This window comes from Scyliorhinus canicula, chromosome 7, assembly GCF_902713615.1.
Source record: "Scyliorhinus canicula chromosome 7, sScyCan1.1, whole genome shotgun sequence".
NCBI lineage: Eukaryota > Metazoa > Chordata > Chondrichthyes > Carcharhiniformes > Scyliorhinidae > Scyliorhinus > Scyliorhinus canicula.
In genome coordinates this window covers 128,920,991-128,933,729 of record NC_052152.1, presented here as the reverse complement: position 1 = coordinate 128,933,729, position 12,739 = coordinate 128,920,991, and positions in this window count along the sequence as shown.

Here is a 12,739-nt window from a genome sequence, read left to right as displayed (position 1 = left end):
CCCACTGTGGATTCTCCGTCGGCGGAATCCTCCACTTTGCCGGTAGTGTACCCACACCCGTGGGTTTCTCGATGGCGTGGGGTGACCACAGTGGGAAACCCGATTGGCTGGCTCCGGGAACAGAGAATCCCACTGTCGGCTGGGGCGCGCTGCGCTGGAAAACGGGGCTGGCGGGATGGGGAATCCCGCCCCTTATCTTCTGCGGTCACCATTGATATTACACCTCATCAAAAGCCTTTTGCATTTAAATACATCTAAATACATGACATCTACTGGCTCCCCCTTATCCCCCTGCTTGTTACAGCCTCAAAGAACTTGAATAAATTTGTCAAAAACCATTTCTTTTCACACAACCATGTTGACTTTGCCTGATTGTATTTCTGTTTTTCCAAATGTCCGACTACAACTTCTTTATTAATGGATTCCGCTTTTCCCAATGACAGAAGGTAGACTTTCAACAACTTCAGACGATTAGCGTCTCAACATCAAATTCAACAACTTCAGATGATTAGCTCCACCCCAGCCCGACCCATTTGTTTTCATGACATTTCATTTTAACTGTCTTTTACCATTTCTTTCTTTCTTAACATATATTAACCACCCCCCCCACCACCATCTTATCCACCTTTCCTTACCATTTCTCCACTTTGCTTCTCTTCCCCCCCCAACATCTGTCACAGTTTACCCTCTGATATTAGTTTCCCTGTTGTTTGGCCTTTCACATCTTTTCCTCTCTCTGGGGACTGCCATTAACACTCTTTCCCCTGGGTTTCTGTGGCTATGACTCATCTTTCATTCTCATTCCACAGATAAATATTTCCCACTTTCTCTGTCTGTTAGCTTTGACAAAGAGTCATTGGACTCGAAACGTTAGCTCTTTTCTCTCCCTACAGATGCTGCCAGACCTGCTGATATTTTCCAGCATTTTCTTTTTGGTTTCAGATTCCAGAACCTGCAGTAATTTTCTTTTATACAGAGGGAAGACTAATTGGCCTACAGTTTCCTATTTTCTGTATTGCTCCTATTTTGAGTAGTGCTGTTACACATGCTATCTTCCAATCTGGTGGACTTTCCCGAATCTAGGGAAATTTTGGGAGATTACAGTCAATACAAGCCCTATCTCTGCAGCCATTTCCTTTAAGACCCTCGGATGAAGTCCAAGAGACTTGTCAGCCTTTAGTCCCATTCGTTTTCCAAGCATTTTTCTCCAATGAACACGATTATCTTAAGGTCTGCCCTTCATTTCCCCCTTGATTTTCTACTATTCTTGGGATGCTTTCTGTGATTTTTACTGTGGAGACAGAAACAAAATGCTTCTTCAAAGTTTCTGCCATTTACTTGTTTCCCATTATTAATTGCCCAGTATCACCCTCTGGGGGACCAATGCTCACTTTAGCTACTCTCTTCCTTTTTATATACTTGTAGATGCTTTTATTGTCTGATTTTATATTTCTTGCTAATTTTCTCTCTCTCTTTTGCTCCTTGGAGTGAAGGAGATTGAGGAGACATTTGATAACAGGATTACAAGGAAGACAAAGAAAGGCTGTTCCCATTAGATAAGTGTACAAGGGCTTGGGGACACAGATATAAGGCTGAGATGCAGAGGGATGTGAAGAAGACAGTTTTTATACAGTAAGTGATAATGACCTGGAATTTACGTGAAAGTTAGCAATATAAAAGCATCCCTGAACATTAGGGATGGCAAAACTGGCAGTCCACAGAAATAGGCTGACAGTATTAAAAACTCAGAGTCACAACTCCGACAAGATTATATCATTTTGATCTCCAATCCTACAACCCCTCTTGTGCTTCTCAGATTTGGATCACTGTATCACTGGCAGCCTTCAATAGTCTGGACCCAGACTTCTGGGAATTTGCTCTCCTCAATCTCTCTGCCTCTCTTTGCTCTTGAAAGACGTTCCTTAAAATGTCAGTCTTGAACCAAGCTATTATCATGTTTCCTCTTATCTCCTTATCTGATGCAGTGTCAAGTTTTTTTTGGTAACATTCCTGTGAAGCATTCTGGGACTTTAGCACTCTATCACATATGGTCAGTTTAATCGCTGAAAATACTGGACAATCTCAGCAGGTCTGACAACATCTGTGGAGAGAGAACAGAGCTGATATTTGAAGTCTGGAGATAACTGGAAATAGGGCCAGATTTATACTGTTGTTGGGGGGACTTGGAGCAGCAGGGCTGGATAGGGAGCCAGCGATAGAGTTTGACAAAGATGTCATGGACAAAAAAACGAAGGGAATGTAAATGGGGGTGATCAAGGCTAAGAAGGTGGCTGATGGTAGCACATTATTCGGAATGTATTAATGGTAGAACAAAGGTAAGCAGTGTGTCAAAGGGCAACTTGAAACAAGGAGCAGATGACCTAAATGGGGTGTGGCGGGGGGAAGGGGGACAATGGTGAGAGTAAAACAGATCGATGGAATAAACGAACATAAATTGAAAGAAATAAAAATGGGGAGAAGTGGGAGGAGAGAGTTCACAGTCTGAAGTTGCTGAACACAATGTTAAGTCCGGAAGGCTGTAGCATGCCTAATCGGAAGATGAGGTGCTGTTCCTTCAGTTTGCACTGGGCATCACTGGAATATTGCAGCAGGCCAAGGATGGATATGTGGACATGAGAGCAGAACGGTGAGTTGAAATGGCAAATTTGCTTTTATCTTATTATTATAAGATAAGATTGGAAACAGATTTTGGAAAGGTGCAGAAGTCACAGAGTAGTAGTCATGGGTGACTTCAACTTCCCAAATATTGAGTGGAAACTCTTTAGATCAAATAGTTTGGATGGGGTGGTGTTTGTGCAGTATGTCCAGGAAGCGTTTCTAACACAGTATGTAGATTGTCCGACCAGAGGGGAGGCCATATTGGATTTGGTACTTGGTAATGCACCAGGGCAAGTGATAGATTTGTTAGTGGGGGAGCATTTTGGAGATAGTGACCATAATTCTGTGACTTTCACTTTAGTAATGGAGAGGGATAGGTGCGTGCAACAGGGTAATTGAGGGAAGGGTAAATGCGATGCTGTCAGACAAGAACTGAAGTGCATAAGTTGGGAACATAGCTATCAGGGAAGGACACAATTGAAATGTGGAACTTGTTCAAGGAACAGACACTACGTGTCCTTGATATGTATGTCCCTGTCAGGCAGGGAAGAGATGGTCGAGTGAGGGAACCATGGTTGCCAATAGAGTTTGAATGTCTTGTTAAGAGGAAGAAGGATATTTATGTAAGGCTGAGGAAACAAGACAGGGCGCTGGAGGGATACAAAATAGCCAGGAGGGAACTGAAGGAAGGGATTAGGGGAGCTTAGAGAGGGCATGAAGAATCTTTGGCGTGTAGGATCAAGGAAAACCCCAAGGCCTTTTACACATGTGTGAGAAATATGAGAATGACTAGAGCGAGGGTAGGTCCGATCAAGGACAGTAGCGGGAGATTGTGTATTGAGTCTGATGAGATAGGAGAGGTCTTGAATGAATACTTTTCTTCAGTATTTACGAATGAGAGGGGCCATATTGTTGGAGAGGACAGTATGAAACAGACTGGTAAGCTCGAGGAGATACTTGTTAGGAAGGAAAATGTGTTGGGCATTTTGAAAAACTTGAGGATAGACAAGTCCCCCGGGCCTGACAGGATATATCCAAGGATTCTATGGGAAGCAAGAAATAAAATTACAGAGCCGTTGGCAATGATCTTTTCGTCCTCACTGTCAACAGGGGTGGTACCAGGGGATTGGAGAGTGGCGAATGTCGTGCCCCTGTTCAAAAAAGGGAATAGGGATAACCTTGGGAATTACAGGTCAGTTAGTCTTACTTCGGCGGTAGGCAAAGAAATGGAAAGGGTACTGAGGGATAGGATTTCTGAGCATCTGGAAAGACACTGCTTGATTAGGGATAGTCAGCACGGATTTGTGAGGGGTAGGTCTTGCCTCACAAGTCTTATTGAATTCTTTGAGGAGTTGACCAAGCATGTGGATGAAGGTAAAGCAGTGGATGTAGTCTACATGGATTTTAGTAAGGCATTTGATAAGGTTCCCCATTGTAGGCTTGTGCAGAAAGTAAGGAGGCATGGGATAGTGGGAAATTTGGCCAGTTGGGTAACAAACTGGCTAACCGATAGAAGTCGGAGAGTGGTGGTGGATGGAAAATATTCAGCCTGGAGCCCAGTTACCAGTGGTGTACCACAGGGATCAGTTCTGAGTCCTCTGCTGTTTGTGATTTTCATTAATGACTTGGATGAGGGAGTTGAAGGGTGGGTCAGTAAATTTGCAGACGATACAAAGACTGGTGGAGTTGTGGATAGTGAGGAGGGCTGTTGTCGGCTGCAAAGAGACATAGATAGGATGCAGAGCTGGGCTGAGAAGTGGCAGATGGATTTTAACCCTAAAAAGTGTGAGGTTGTCCATTTTGGAAGGACAAATATGAATGCGGAATACAGAGTAACGGTAGGGTTCTTGGCAATGTTGAGGAGCAGAGAGATCTTGGGGTCTATGTTCATAGATCTTTGAAAGTTGCCACTCAAGTGGATAGAGCTGTGCAGAAGGCCTATGGTGTGCTAGCATTCATTAGCAGAGGGATTGAATTTAAGAGCCGTGAGGTGATTATGCAGCTGTACAAAACCTTGGTCAGGCCACATTTGGAGTACTGTGTGCAGTTCTGGTCCCCTCATTTTAGGAAAGATGTGGAAGCGTTGGAAAAGGTGCAAAGGAGATTTACCAGGATGTTGCCTGGAATGGAGAGTAGGCCTTATGAGGAAAGGTTGAGGGTGCTAGGCATTTTCTCATTAGACCGGAGAAGGATGAGGGGCGAATTGATAGATGTTTATAAGATGATCAGGGGAATAGATAGAGTAGACAGTCAGAGACTTTTTCCCCGGGTAGATCAAACCATTACAAGGGGAGATAAATTTAAGGTGAATGGTGGAAGATATAGCGGGGATGTCAGAGGTAGGTTCTTTACCCAGAGAGTAGTGGGGGCATGGAATGCACAGCCTGTGGAAGTAGCTGAGTTGGAAATATTAGGGACCTTCAAGCGGCTATTGGATAGGTACATGGATTATGGTAGAATGCTGGGGTGTAGATTGATTTGTTCTTAATCGAGGACAAACGTTCGGCACAACATCATGGGCCAAAGGGCCTGTTCTGTGCTGTATTTTCTATGTTCTATATTCTATCATGGTCACTTTAATCATCTGAATATTGCTGAAAAAAGAGACATCCTGTCAAAGCTTTTCATCTTGCACTCATGCAAGAATGCCAAATTTCAAAGGGAGCAACAATTTATTTGAATGGGAAAAAAGTGCTGGTTGGTTGACAAGTCGGCTCTGATTTCTCAAGACATGAAGAATGCTCCAGAAGACCATTTTCCCCCCAGGCTTTTCTTTCATTCATAAAGGGTGCAGCATAGAATTATTCATAATTCTATGACTGCCTGGACATGTATCTTTTGCCTGCAGAGCGCAGGTCCCTGTGTTTGAATATATGTAGTTTCTAGCAATTGCAATACAGTCAGTTAGGATGTCACCCAGTGAATCACAGATCACATGTGAGTAAGCGATGGAAAGAGCAGAGGAGACCCAGACAAATGACCATTTAAACTCTGAACAGCAAATATGTCTACCACAGTCCACAGGCTGGAAGAGGGATCAGACTGTGGGCTTCCAGTGACTCACTAATCTCTTAAATCTCCCCTGGAGAGATAGGAGTGATGCTCCGGGGTAGACAGGGGAAATTAAAGTGTAAACGCCTCTGGGAGTATTTTAATTTCCAAGGAGGTAGTCAGCTGCAGTGGAGCAGTCATTGATTGGGCCTTACATTCAAAAAACTCCAAGGTTGTCCCCTGGGGGCTCATCAAAAGACAAGAGGTTAGGGTACATAAGTGGGCTTCAGTAGGGTGTTCTTTGTAAGGGCCGGTGCAGACCCGATGGGCCGAATGGCCTCCTTGTACACTGTAAATTCTATGATTCTATGATTGTAAGAGCACGGGGCACAACAAGGTGTCACAACTTAAGGTGCACAGGATTAGTGCCATCTATGAGTGGCAGAGATAGATGACTCTGATTAATCACGTTACATTTATAATCTGCCCACTTCTCACATTCCCCGTTCTCGAATGGCCAATGGCCATTCTGATCTTTAATTTTTTGGTGCTTAAGGTGGAGGCAGGAATTGACAGACACAAATCAATCAATGTGAAATGAATGAATGGATAGCACAGAATTACTTGTGTGAGGGGAGAGTGTAATGTTACCTTAACGTTGGTCCAGTGTGAGCGACTAACTGAAACTTTTAGCAATCAGCACATCATCCTGTTGAGGTTGCAGATATCTGCCGCCTACTGTAACAATCGCAGTCTTCAGAAACACTGTTCCTTGGCCAGGTGAAAGAAGCTGACCTTCTGTCCGTAGGCCCTTTTAGGTGGGTACAACCTCTTATGAGTTTGGCCCCAAGTTTATCACGGTGGCACAGTGGTTAGCACTGCTGCCTCACAGTGCCAGGGACCCAGGGTTTAATTCTGGCCTTGTGTGACAGTCTGTGTGGAGTTGTCATGTTCTCCCCATGTCTGCGGAGGTTTTCTCCAGGTGCTCTGGTTTTCTCTTACAGTCCAAAGATGTGCAGGTTAGGTGGATTGGCCATGCTAAATTGCCCCTTCGTGTCCAGGGATGTGCAATGTAGGTTGCTGGGTTCTGGTGTTATGGTGGGGGAGGACAGGGGAAGTGGGTTTACGTATGGTGACCATTCAGAGAGTTGGCGATTTGATTTAGATTTATTGTCACGTGTACCGAGGTACAGTGAAAAGTATTCTGCGTACAGCCCAGGCACATTGTTCCATACATGAAAAACATTGGATATGCGATAAATACACAATGTAAATACATAGACATAGACATTGGGTGAAGCATACAGGATTGTAATGCTACTCAGTAGAGAATCATAGAATTTATCGTGCTGAAGGAGGCCATTTGGCCCATCGTGTCTGCACCGGCCCTTGGAAAGAGCACCCTACCCAAGCCCACACCTCCACCCTATCCCCGTAACCCAGTAACCCCACTTTACCTTCTTTTGGACTGTGGGAGGAAACCGGAGCACCTGGAGGAAACCCACGCGAACACAGGGAGAACGTGCAGACTCCGCACAGTGACCCAAGCCGGGAATCGGACCTGGGACCCTGGAGCTGTGAAGCAACTGTGCTAACCACAATGCTACCATGCTGCCTGCGAAAGATTCAGAAGATGTGTGGAGAGATAAGTTCAGTCCATAAGAGAGCCATTCAAGAGTCGGGTAACAGTGAGGAAGAAGCTGTTTTTGAATCTGTTAGTGCGTGTTCTCAGACTTTTGTATTTCCTGCCCGATAGAAGAGGCTGGAAGACAGAATAACCCAGATGGGAGGGATCTTTCATTATGCTGCCCGCTTTCTCAATGTAGCGAGAGGTGTAGACAAGCAATGGATGGGAGGCAGGTTCATGTGATGGACTATGCTGTGTTCACGACTCTCTGTAGTAGTGCAGACTCGATGGGCCGAATGGCCTCCTTGTGCATTCTAAGGATTCTGTGGATTTATGGCTTGCAATCTGCAGCTCCTTTCATGATGTTCGCTTGCAACTGTTGGTTCTCATTCCCCTCCCCTTCCTCAGTCCAATCGAGGAGTCATCAAGCCAGCCATCCAGAGCTCCTCTGTTTGAACACTTGCAAATACTCAGATAACATTCAGACCAAATTCTCACCATACTGTCTCTGAGGGGATGACAGAAGGAACTGTGAACACCAAGCCTTTAGAAACTCCAAACAAAGGTGCTGAGCAACCTCGCCTCCATTAAAAGGGTTATGGGGAGAGGTAGGGGGAAGGCAGGAGAAGTGGGCCTAAAAAGGTGCTCTTTTGGAGGGTCGGTGCAGACCCGATGGGTCGAATGGCCTCCTCCTGCAGTGCAGGGATTCTATGATTTCACGACCAAGTTTCCTCCAGGGAGACTGGAGGGCAAGCATTAATTCAAAATTGGGCTCACAACAGTATAAAAGGAGCCTTATTTAACTATGCTAATAACCGCCTTATTTCTGCACAGCAAGGCATTCACACTCCCTGATACCCCCCCACCAAAATAAAGGTGAGGTATATGTAGACACGTTCTCATTTCCCATGTTCAGTGCATCTCTCTCCCATCTGTTGTTGAGGGGTTAATGTCAGGGCTGGTGTGTTTGTACAGCCTGTTAAATCTCAGCTTTAGTTCACTGTCAGTCTTGTTCGCAGTTCCTCTCCACCCACCACTGGAACAGGAGAAATGTGCTGGAACCGGTTGAACTCACCCTAGCAAATCTTGCTGAATCAACAATTCTCCTTTGACTACACATCTCTCATAAGTCATTTAAATCTCACTCAAACCTGTACAAGAAGTACAGTATTAACACATTGTAGGGACCAGTTACTGGAATTATCCCAGACAGAATTAACCTTTTCACTGATAGTGGTCTGTATCCTGGATTACGCCCACCTTGACGCCCAAGGGGACTTCATTCTGATCCTATTTTAGTGACAAGCTCCAAGGACGAAGGGCCGAATATATAACAATTGGAAACACTGAACCCTGTGGTCAATGATTGCTGTGCATTACAAGGGTGGTGCCCAGTTGGTTTGTTTGATTTCTGTGGAGTGAATGCTTCGTCAGACACGAAAGCCGGAAGTTCCTGCTCTGGAGACTGAGGTTGGAAATATTCGGTCCCATCACCACTCCCGTCCAGCCCTGTGACAGGAGATTTCCTCCCGAGATCTACAGACCTTTGAATGGTCTGTGAAATTGTCAGTCTTGCCCGTTACAATTCCCACTTTTGGTGTTTTTGGGCCTGTGAGCTGGCGGGCTGGATAAGTGGCGTGTTTCCTGCTGAATGGAGGCAAAGTGGCTCCACACATCCAATTGTGAGCTTGGAACCTCATTAATTATGCATCGGCGAGACACTCACCAAATGGCTTGATGGGGCAGGCTCCGATTCGTCCATCCTGTCGTCACCTCACGACATTGAGGTTTCTGATGCTGCATTTAAATTTTGGCCAGATACACATGTTCACTCTCTGCAGCCCACCTGTGTGGTCTGGGTTTCCTGAGAGGCCCCCCTCTCCCCCAGGAGAGAGAAGCTGTGCGTCCCAAAGTTCAACTGCGACTCCCTTATGATTCTACACCATACTGTCCACAACACGGTGATATCCTCTTCCTGGGGGATAGAACCAGGAGATCCAGTAGCCTCATCTTGCAAGCCTGACAGGGCCTCACAGCCCCTGGCACACAAAGAAGAGCTTCCCTGCAGAGCAGGAATGGGATGGCCGGAACTTACTCACTTCAAGGAGCAGTCAGCCAAGTTGGCAAAGGAAGACAGGGATAATGCCTGTGGTGAATGCGAGATCAGTCTCCCCCATCAATCCGGTACAGGTGAGCCCGCCATTAGCTGGTCAGATCCTGACATTCACAGTGAGTGACATGCAATGTTACATCCCCACCGACACCTCCAGCCCAGTTGCAATTTTATGCTCTAACGATCGTTAATTAGTATAAGATGGGACATAGGTCCCTCACGCGGGAAGAAGTCTCACCTTGGAGAACTGCCAGCCAATCAGATTGGTCAGCAACTCTACAGGCCCTGTTGGAATAGTGCTGCAGTGGTCGGAAGAGGCACTGCATGAAGATTCCTGAGCCTCGATCCCGGAATCAGAGAAAAAGGTCATTGTCTAGAGTTTCAGATGGGGAGGGTATGGAAGACATGGGGGGGTTTGTGAGAGGGGTGATTGGTGTCTCGGGGATAGGCCGGGATGGGAGGCAGGAATGTCCGGAGGTCACCGGCCTTAAGCGGAGGTTGCCACTGATCAGTGGAGTCTCCTCTCCAGTGAGTTGTTCAATTGCCCACCATCATTCAAGACAGGACTGCAGAGCTTAGATGTGATTTGATTGTTGTGGAATTGATAAGCTCTATCTATTGCATACTGTCTATTGTTTGGCATGTAAGTAGTTCTCTGTTGCAGCTTCACTAATTTGACACCTTATATTTAGATATGAACTCACAGGAGTTCAGAAAAATGAGGGGGGATCACAGAGAGAATTATAAAATTCTAACAGGACTAGACAGGATAGATGCCGGGAAGGTATTCCCAATGATGAGTATGTCCAGAACCGGGGTCACAGTCTGAGGATTCAGGGTAAACCATTTCAGACAGAGATAAGGAGACATTTCTTCACACAAAGAATGGCGAGCCTGTGGAATTCATTACCACAGGAAGTAGTTGATGCTAAAACTTTGAATATATTCAAGAGGCGGCTGGATATAGCACTTGGGGAGAATGGGATCAAAGGCTATGGGGAGAAAGCAGGATTAGGCTATTGAGTTGGATGATCAGCCTCCTGCTCCTATCTTCTATGTATGCCTGGTTTTGCTCCGAGCACGCCCTCTGCACTCTTCATTGAACCAGGGTTGATCCCTTGGCTTGATGGTAATGGCAGAATGGGAAATCTGACAGACCATGAGGTTACAGATTGTGGTACAATTTTGCCTACTGCCCCTATTGGATGCCCAGTCTTGAGTTTCTAGGTCTTTTCGAAGTCTATCCCATTTAGCACGGCAGTGTCACACAACACGATGGACAGTGTCCTCAATGTGAAGACGGGACTTTGTCTCCAGAAGGATTCCATGTTCAACATGGAGGAGTATTGATTCATCAGCTGATGGGGATGTGGTAATCAGCAGGAGGTTTTCTAACCCATGTTTGAACTGATGGCATGAAGACTGCCAGGGAAATCCAGGTGGGGCAGAATGGGGCAGAACATACCGAGAGATGGTGATGATAGAGCCTGGGACATTATCTGTAGGGTATGAGTATGTTATGTCAGGTTATTGCGTGATTAGTCTGTGAGACTGCGGTCCCAATTTTGGCACAAGCCCCCAGATGTTAATAAGGGGGACATTGCAGGGTTGACAGGGCTGGGTTTGCCATTGCCGTTTCCGGTAACAAGGTCACACACCATCCTGACTTGGAACTATATCGCCGTTCCTTCACTGTTGCTGGGTCAAAATCCTGCAACTCCTTCCCCAGAAGCACTCTATGCACACCTACACCACATGGATTGTGGCGGTTCAAGAAGGCAGCTCATTACCAACTTCCCAAGGGCAATTAGGGATAGGCAATGAAAATGAGGGGCTACCCAGCGAAGTCCACATCCCGTGAAAGAACATTTTTAAAAAAATAGCTCTTCTGTCAAGCACCTTGGGACATTTTACGATGTTTGAGGTGCTATATAAATGCAAGTTGTTGCTTTAATATCCCATCAAACACATCTTCAGGCAGGTAAACTGCAGATTCGATACAGAGTGCCTCTCCCTCTTCACTGCCACATCACTGAACTAATGTACTCAGATTCCATTCCTCTGTGCGCTGCTAAACAGAGGCATTAACCCATGTACAACATTTGGATGATAACAGCGATAAGGGACTTCAGTAATTTAGAGAGACGGGGGAATTGAGTAATTAAATAAGGATTTAATGGATGTTTTCAAAGAGATGTCACAGATGGCTGCAAAATGTAACCCCCGGCAGGACTATTAATAACTGGAGGGCACATATTTATTATGATAAAGGGGGTCTCACTCATTGGTCAGAGAACTGATGAAAACCCTACATTGCTTCCAGGAGAGAGGCTCAATGAAATCAAGTGCCTGTCAAGTGCAACGGGTCTACTCTGAGATTTAGGACCCCTGTGATGGGAATCCCATCCCCTGGGAGCTGCCAGCCAATAAATGCTGGCAGCAACACCAGGTGTGATGGTTGCTGCCAACAATGGATCCCAAGGACTTCGCCAGGGATCGCTGCTGAATCCCTGGACATGAGTGAATGGAGGCAGGATGGTGGTTGCAAGGAGGTGTTCAGGTGAGGAAGGGACTGAGGGAGGAAGGAGCTAAGGGATAGGAGACAAAAGCAGACTTCCTTGTTCCTGATGCTGGGTCCCTCAATCGGGCACTGAGTGCCTGACCATTAGGAATCCCTTCATTTCCCATGGAATCAAGTAGCAAACCTGACAGCTTTCTGTGGAAAGCTCCCCACTCTTTGGAGTCATACTGGGCACAAAGGAAGATGATTGTTGGACATCAGTCAGCTCAACTATTTGACATTGCTGTAGGAGTTTATCAGGGTTCTTGGTCCAACCATCTTCAGTTGCTTCATTAATGACCTTCCCTCCATCATAAGATGATGAGTGGGGATGCTCGCTGATGATTATAATGTTCAGTTGCAACTCCTCAGATACTGAAGCAGTCCATATTCCTATGCTGGAAGACTGAACAATAGTCAAGCCTGAGCTGACAGGTGCCAAGTGAATATCGTGCCACACAAGTGCCAAGCAATGATCAACTCATTTGAGATAATCTAACCACCTTGTATTGACATTCAACGGCATTATCATCGCTGAATCCCCCACTCTGAACATCCTGGGGATTACCATCAATCAGAAACTGAAAAAGATCAGCCATATAAATATTGGGGGGGCCTGGGTTTTCTATGGCAAATTTCTTATCTCCTGACTCACAAAAGCCTCTCTACCACTTACAAGGGACAGGTGATGGAATACTCTCCACTTGTCTGGATAAGTGTAGCTCCAATGACACACAAGACGCTCGACACTGTCACCATCTGACTAGTGCTCTATCCACTTCCAACATTCACTCCCTCCACCATCGATGCACAGTGGCAGCTGTGTGAC